An 8,023-nucleotide genomic window follows, 5' to 3' on the forward strand; every position below is an offset into this window, starting at 1 on the left:
TAGTTGATTCACAACGTCTTATTAAACCTATATCGTTTTGTTTTATTTCCCAATATCATTAAACAGACTTGTTAACACCACTTATTAAACTCAACGTGTTTCACCAAAATCAGTCAATTAAACTGTTTTCCAAAAGTCGGTACCGAAATTACCCCAATATTTGCTAAATAAACAACCCATTTTTTTTTCTTTTCTTTTACCTCTGTTTTTTATTCATTTTTCTTCGTCTTATTTTTCAAATAACTGTCTTCCACTTTTATCTTTTCTCGAACAAACAAAATATTCGCATTATTTTTCCCTCCAAATTTCTAAATAACTTTCTTCAACGAAAAAAAGACTTGACAAAATAATCGATTTTGCCGAAAAGTTAGAAACATTAATTTTGAAACCCAAAACAATTTGAATAACAAAAAAACTAAATGATCATGTCTAAACCAAGAAAAAGTTATGAACGCGAGCAAGAAGGGAAGAATGAGAGGGTCAAGATGGCTTTGGAAAGAGGACTGTCATATCGCGAGATCCAACTGCTTTGTGGAGTTTCCAAAACAAAAATAGCTAGTATCAAAAGGGGAGAGGAGACAAAGCCAAAGAAGATGGGAAGACCAAAAAACATCAGTGTTAATGTTGCTCAAAGTGTTGTCACACGAACATTAACTAACCCATCTTCTTCTTGTCTTATGGTTTCCAACGATGTTAAAGTTTCTCTTTCAAGTGTCTATCGTCTTAGAAAAGAGAACAAATTTGTGTTTGCAAAGCAGAAAAAAATGCCGGCTCTGAAACCATTACACATAACAAAAAGACTTATTTTTGTTAAGAAACAGCTGGCAAACGCAAAGCGTATTTTGACGTGGACCAAAAACACTCTCATTTCCGACGAGAGTCGTTTTTGTTTATACTCTGACGGAAAATATGTTTGGAGAAGACGTGGAGATCTTGATAAGGAGGCGTTTGTGCCAACTCCCAAGTTCAATCGGGGTGTGATGGTGTGGGCAGCAATTGGGCGTCATTTCAAGTCAAAACTCGTTTTCGTCGACGGAACACTGAACGCGGTAAACTATCAAAAAATGTTGGCCGAATCAAGAGTGTTTGAAAACGCGAAGAAGGTGTACAAACACGGGATGGTGTTTCAACAAGATGGTGCAAGACCCCACACAGCGAAAAACACAATTGAATGGTTTGAAGGCTTAAACCCGAAGCTCATGGTTCGACTACTGAAAGAATGGCCTGCAAATAGCCCCGACCTCAGCCCAATTGAACACTTATGGCAATACTTGGACACCTTAGTAAGAAAAGAAAAGGAAATCTTCGAGAACATTGAAGAACTCAAAGAGGCTCTTGAAAGGGCTTGGGATTCAATACCTCTTGAGACAATTGATAACTACATAATGTCGATTCCAAAGAGGTTTGAATTGTGCAAGGAAAACAACGGCGAATTTATCGGACACTTGCTTTAATCCGTTATCAATTTTTTTATTTTTTTCTTTTTGAACTCGTTTTATCATTTCTTTGTTCGTCTTCAGAGGATGTTTGTTTGTTTTTTTATATGTATTCAAATTGTTTTCATTATTTTGACTCGAAAAGAAATAACTGTCTTAGAAAAATTGCAAAAGACTTCCCAACGTTTCGACAAATGCCCGAAAAATTACGAAAATAATATAATTTGTTTGTTTTTTTAGGTCAAAAAAGTCGGTACCGTTTTTTGTTTTTTTTAAAAAGATAAATAATAAAACAAAGTCTTTAATAACAATAAAACGGGAAAACAGCAAATAATAGTTTCTCAATTTTTAGCGGTAGTACTTACTTTTGAAATACAGTTTACATTGCAATTTGTAGTAAAAACAGTCAATGAAAAATATTAAATTGTAGAAATGTAAACTTGAGTTAAAAATCAGTTTTTTAATTTTATGTGGATAGCATGTAATGGTGCTGTTGAGTATTTATAACACGTACTTTGTTGAAATTTTTCATTTGTTAAATAATTTAAAAGTATCTATTTGTTTTCAAACAAAAAATCAAACTAATAAAAAATAAACTGATTAAAAAATAAAAAAATGATGGTCAATGGGAAAAAAGCGTTATCGTTTTACTCGGAAGTATTTTTACCTTAAGTGCATGACGTAAAAAAACAGTGTTGAGATGTATTTATGAGGTCGCGGTTAAATAAAAGACACATTCATCACACAAATTACATTTTGTTGATTTAATAATTCGAAGAGAAAAAAGGATGAACCAAACACAAATCTTGTTATACTCCTTGTCGTACTTTTGTATGTGGGTTCGAAAAAAAATCGCGTTCTTTGTGGTAGATATCTTATACGTTATCATGACAAAGTTTGCATTTTTAGCGACTTTAGATAAGAAAAAGGATTAGCCGATGGTGTCTATGTGTTAAAAATTGAAGAAAACAACGACGAGTTAACTTCGATTTTCAAAGCGACTATTCTCCGGTTTGTCTATAATGAGACATTTTTTATATGTGATACTTTTTGAAGATAGTTATTTTTTTGATATTATAACTTCAATTGTGAATTGTTTAGTAATGATACTTAAATCAGAAAGCAAAATACAATTATGTTACTTAAATATTTGTTTGTTTATCGGGTTTTTTTCGTGTGTATTGTTATGCACATTTCCCTCTTTTTTTGAACAAGTGAAATTATATTGTAAAACGTAAATTTTTTTAAAACATTTTTAAAGCAAAAACGATGTTTTTTAAGTGTTAATCAAAATATTTTTTTTTTCAATTAAAAATAATATTATTCAAATTTACATATACAGTATGTGAGAAAAGTATGTGAGAATGAGAAAACCCTGTGGATTCAACAAAAATTACATATTTGTTTTTCTTTTTTTAAATAAAAATGTTTTTCTTAAAAAACAATCTAAATAATATAATTATGAGATCCAGGAATGTTGCTTTTAGTGGCTTGGACCATACAACACTGCAAGAGAATCTAAAGTATTGTCCTGGCCCAGTGAAAGAAATAGCCCAAAGAACATTCAGCTAACATTGCAACTTTTCTGAATTGCCCCTGAATGTTCAGGTGTATTTGATGAACATTGAGACAGAAATGTTCAATGTAATGAATACGGAAAAGGCGACCGAGAGTAAACTATGTCGAGTCTTTGCTTTATCTTCAAGTCAGTTTAATATCAACAAACGAAGAGGTATGGAGACGGCATTGTTTGGGAAAAAGATAACAGACGACCGTCATTTTTAAATGAAACCAGTGTTCATCAAATTATTCCCATAAAGGGCGAGTTAACAATTTTCAAGTAAAAAAATCAAAAAATGATCGATTTGATTGAAAAAATTTTGTTTTTTTATTGTGATAAATTTCTGTTTTTTTATCAAAATAAACAAGTATTTTATGTTAAAAAATACAAAAACAATTCGTTAGTTGTTAATAAAAACCATAATTTTATAGTAAACATATGAATAGATTTGGTTTTTGAAAAATCAAAAAATAAAACTTAAAAACACAAAGTAGTAAATGGAAAAACCTGTTAAACAAAAAAAGATACAAACAACAAACGAGAAAATAACTTTAGAAAGAACATTATCAAATACAAAACCATACCGGTCTACACTTCTCATGGTGTTGTATACTACTGTCCATTTTGTTCAAGATGTTTTGATAAAAATTGCAATTATATTCATAAATAGAGTGTATATTATAGTCAACCTAAGTTGAAAGTGTTTGAAGAAGACTTTGCAACAAGAAAACAACTCTACATTGAAGAAGCTCAGAAATCGATTGATAACTATTTAAATGAAACGATACATTTTCGATCCAAAAACTATTATGAAGAGTACTCTTGTTTTAGAAAAAAACACATTAATAAATACTTTGAGCACTGCGGTGAATCAAACGTTCGAAAAATGTGATTTTATAAGTGTTGATGAGTTTAACAAAATGACTGAAATTGATTGTGATTGTGAAGCAGAAGATGAAAGCGAAAAGGGGGGCAATCCACAAATCGAAAAAAATGATTAATAATAACATCATTTCAATGTTTAATAATAACGAAGTTATATCTGGAATGGATTGTGTCATCAACACTCAATGTCAAACAAAAAATGGATGGACCAAACACTAACAACACAATTTCAATGGAATGTTAAGAATCTTTAAAAAATGAAACTATTAAAAAAGACGAAGAAATGTTTAACGACAATGGTGATGTAAATAAAAATTTGCATGTTACAAAAACACAAAAGTTGTATAACAAATTAACAAGAGAAATGACCAAATTATTGTCATCAAATATGAAAACTTTGGATATATCCAAGAAATTAGTCGGTATTTTTATTGATCAAACACCAAAAACAATAAAAAAACAATCTTCAGTCATCAACATCAAAAGTAAGATATTTACTTTAATTGTCAGCACCCTGAAAAACAGCGTTGGGATGTCTCAAAGTCAGAAGCATGTTGTCGCTGAAATAGTAGACGTATTCATATATCTATTTTTGGACGAAAAAAAGTCAATTGGAACTATCATCTCGAATTCATATTAGTCATAGAACCAATCTAAAAGTGATTTCGTTGTTAGGAAAAGAGGACAAAGAGGATATCATCCAATTATTTCAAAGGTGTGTGTGTTATGGAATCGCAATAGACTCAACACATAAAAATGGAAAGGAGATTATCGGACTTGTGTGTCGATTCAGTCTAGACAATTTTGTGATTGTACAGAAAAAGTTGGTATTGGGTGAATTGTTTGAAAAAACAACTGCAGCAAACATTTCAAAATGGGTTCTTAATGCACTTGATTCGTTTAATGCTCCACTTTTAAAGTGCGTTTTTTGTACTTGTGATGGGTGCAATCAAATGTTAGGATGGAAAGGTGGAGTGGCAACTCTAATAGGATTAGCAAAAAGAAAAAAAGTGAAAGAGAGTTTCGGGGATGTAATCACAGAGTCATCAGACAGTTTGGTCTCAACTACTTTTATGTCACATTATTGCCTCTGTCACCGTCTTAATGTCGCCGAAGAATTTTTATGGAATACAAATGATGGAAATTTATTATTTAAGATTTTAAAAATTATAAGTAATGATGTGACCATTACACAATGGAATATGTATTGGGGTGTTCGTGGAAAAGAAAAGGACTATTTACATATACCAACATTGAGTAATACTCGTTGGTTTTACCATGATAGTGGAAAAGTTGATAACAATTTTAAAGAGTTTGATGTATTTTTTAAAGAACTGGGAATTAACAAAAAGATTAATAATATACTAATCGAACAGTACAAAATAAGTCAATTAATTGGTAACAACAAAAATGTTAAGGAAAATGTAAATTACTATGATATTTTAGGAAGAAAAATATACTTTTTCGATGTAAAAGACCTTCTGTTTTTGAGATTTTTGGGCTTTTTTTATTATATTCTTAAAATTTTGAAAAATTGTTGTGACAAAATGCAACAAAAATTTGGGTTAATTAACGAAGAATATCTTCGTGTTATTTATTTGATTACAAATCTCACCGAAAAAATAACAGACATAACGAATGGAGTTTTTTCGTCTTTCGAGTCAGTCAATAGATTCTTGTCATTCAAAGCTCCGGACACCTTTGTTACATCTTGTCGAACTATACTTCTTAAATTTGTCAATGAGCTTAACATCAGATTTTGCAATTCAACGTGTGTTAAATTTAAGGCTGATCCTTGCAAATTATCTTCAGTAAAAGTTGAGTTGGACAAATACCAAGATTTTAACAAACACTTGGAATATAATAACTTTCCAGAAAAATATTATTAAAATGGTATTATAACATTTAAAAAACCAATTGAATATTTAGATACAGAAATTACCGAGTTGAAAGCTTTTATTGATATACACAGAAATACAGTTGACAAATTTATTATTAAAAATACACAGGAGAATATGTGCAAGTTTTGCCTCCTTGATGTATTACAATTATTTGGTAACAAACAATTTCCCAATTTGTCTAAACTGGTTTTTCTAATTGTTAGTCTGATACCAACATCTTCTGCAGTTGAATCATTGTTTTCGTTTTATCTTTATGCAAACAGTGCTAATATGGATGTAAAAACAACAGATGTTAGATTATCAGAGTAATTTTTTAAAAATGACACAACAAAGGCATTCTTTTATGTAACTTTGTTTTTATATTATTATTTTAGTTTTAGTTTTATTAAAAAGTTTGATAAATACAAATATAACATTATTATTAAAAACCAATATCGAAAATGTTATTGTATTTAAGTTTCAATAAAAAAACGTGTTTCATAACTCACCATTTATCCAAATTTGATGAACCCTGCTGAAACACAATGGGATACTGTGAAAATTTTGATTCTTGATAATGAAAAGTTTCCAGGAAAATGCAAAGCTAAACTTTTTTATTAATTCATCATTGCTCTCAATTAGAGGTAAAAATGCAATTTTTACCTAAGATATTTAAATTATATATATTTTTATTATGTGTGGTTATATGAAAAATAATAATTCCTATGTTAAATTGAAACAAAAAAGTGTATGATCTCTTTATTATTTTGAAATTTATTTTATCTTCCTGTTGTTTTTCCTTATCCGTAAAATCGTCCTTATTTTTACTATTTTTAGAAACAAAGGAAATCGTTTTTAACACTAAAAAATAAAAACAATCATTTCGCATTTTTATTATGATTAAAATATTGAGTAAAATGTATTTCATTGTTTATATTAAAATACGTTTTGGATATAATTGACGAATTCAGTCTAATTTAATAAAGTAATTTGATTAATTGTTAATATCGAGTAAATATGTTGATCTTTAAATTTAGTTGAATTATAACTTGGTATTTTAATTAATTACAGATGATAAAATAAACAAATTTGAAGAAAAAATAATTAGTTAACGTTTTAAGTCTTCATGATATCATGATGTGTCAGTTTGTAAACGATTATTGTTGGAGTGACTTATTTAAAAATACATCGATTATCAAAAAATTAACCTTAAAAAGTTATATCTTTCTATTCATTTTGAAGATAAATGTGTTGATATAAATTAGATAACTGGAGAAATTTTGACAAAATCAAACAACTATTGACTCAATAATATATAAAAAGTAAAATATAAAGTTGTGTATCAATATAGGAATTACAAAACAATACAATATACTTAAATGTTAATCAATTTAGTATTAAACCTCCATAATAATCAAAACGCTATAAAAGCAATACAACAATAAAAATAAAACAATTAAAACGTAATCATAAGGAAAAAATATGAAATACAACGCCAATGTGCACAAATCAAAATACAGTAAAACTTTTCAAAAACGGTACTTTTGAAAAGAGGATTCTCTCAAAAGATGGTATTTTTCAATGAAACTAAAAATAAAGTTCTTTATATGGCGGTAATTAATGTTTGATTGGCTTAAAATGCCAACTTTTGAAAAAAAAACAAAATTATTACACCCGCCTTCTCTTCAAAGTTTTTACTGTACACTTTAGTTTTTGAATAATAAAAACGTTTTATCATTAAAAATGGCCAGCTCCGAGTTGTGACTTAAATATAATTGAGCATTTGTAGTAATATTTGAAATATAAATAATAAATAGATAATACAAGTAATGAAAACATTTTTATAGTGTGTCATGTTGTTTGTAAAAAATACATCAAAATATTAACAAGTAAGTTGAAAGTTATAATGAAAGGTTGAAATTGTGCACAAGAAAAAATTACAAAAATATTGCAAGACTAATACCCAAAGTACTTTAAATTATTTTTAATTATTATCATATTTTCACAAAATCGTAACTGAAAAAATGACACTTTTATGAAACAAGTTTATTAACATAACTTATTTGAGGTTGTTTATAATAAAAACCTTCAACGTTGATGTGTCAAACCACGTTATTTATGATAAAATACACAAAAATTGGAACTTTTCGATTGTGACTGTGTTTGCTGAAGACCAATCTCGATTGACCTACGACGAAGATGCCGTGTTGAAGTATTACATTGTGCTGCCACTTTTTTAAATGGCATCCCATCACAATTTA

The sequence above is a fragment of the Entamoeba invadens genome (genome assembly GCF_000330505.1).
Source record: "Entamoeba invadens IP1 unplaced genomic scaffold scaff_1105074726679, whole genome shotgun sequence".
Classification (NCBI taxonomy): domain Eukaryota; phylum Evosea; order Mastigamoebida; family Endamoebidae; genus Entamoeba; species Entamoeba invadens.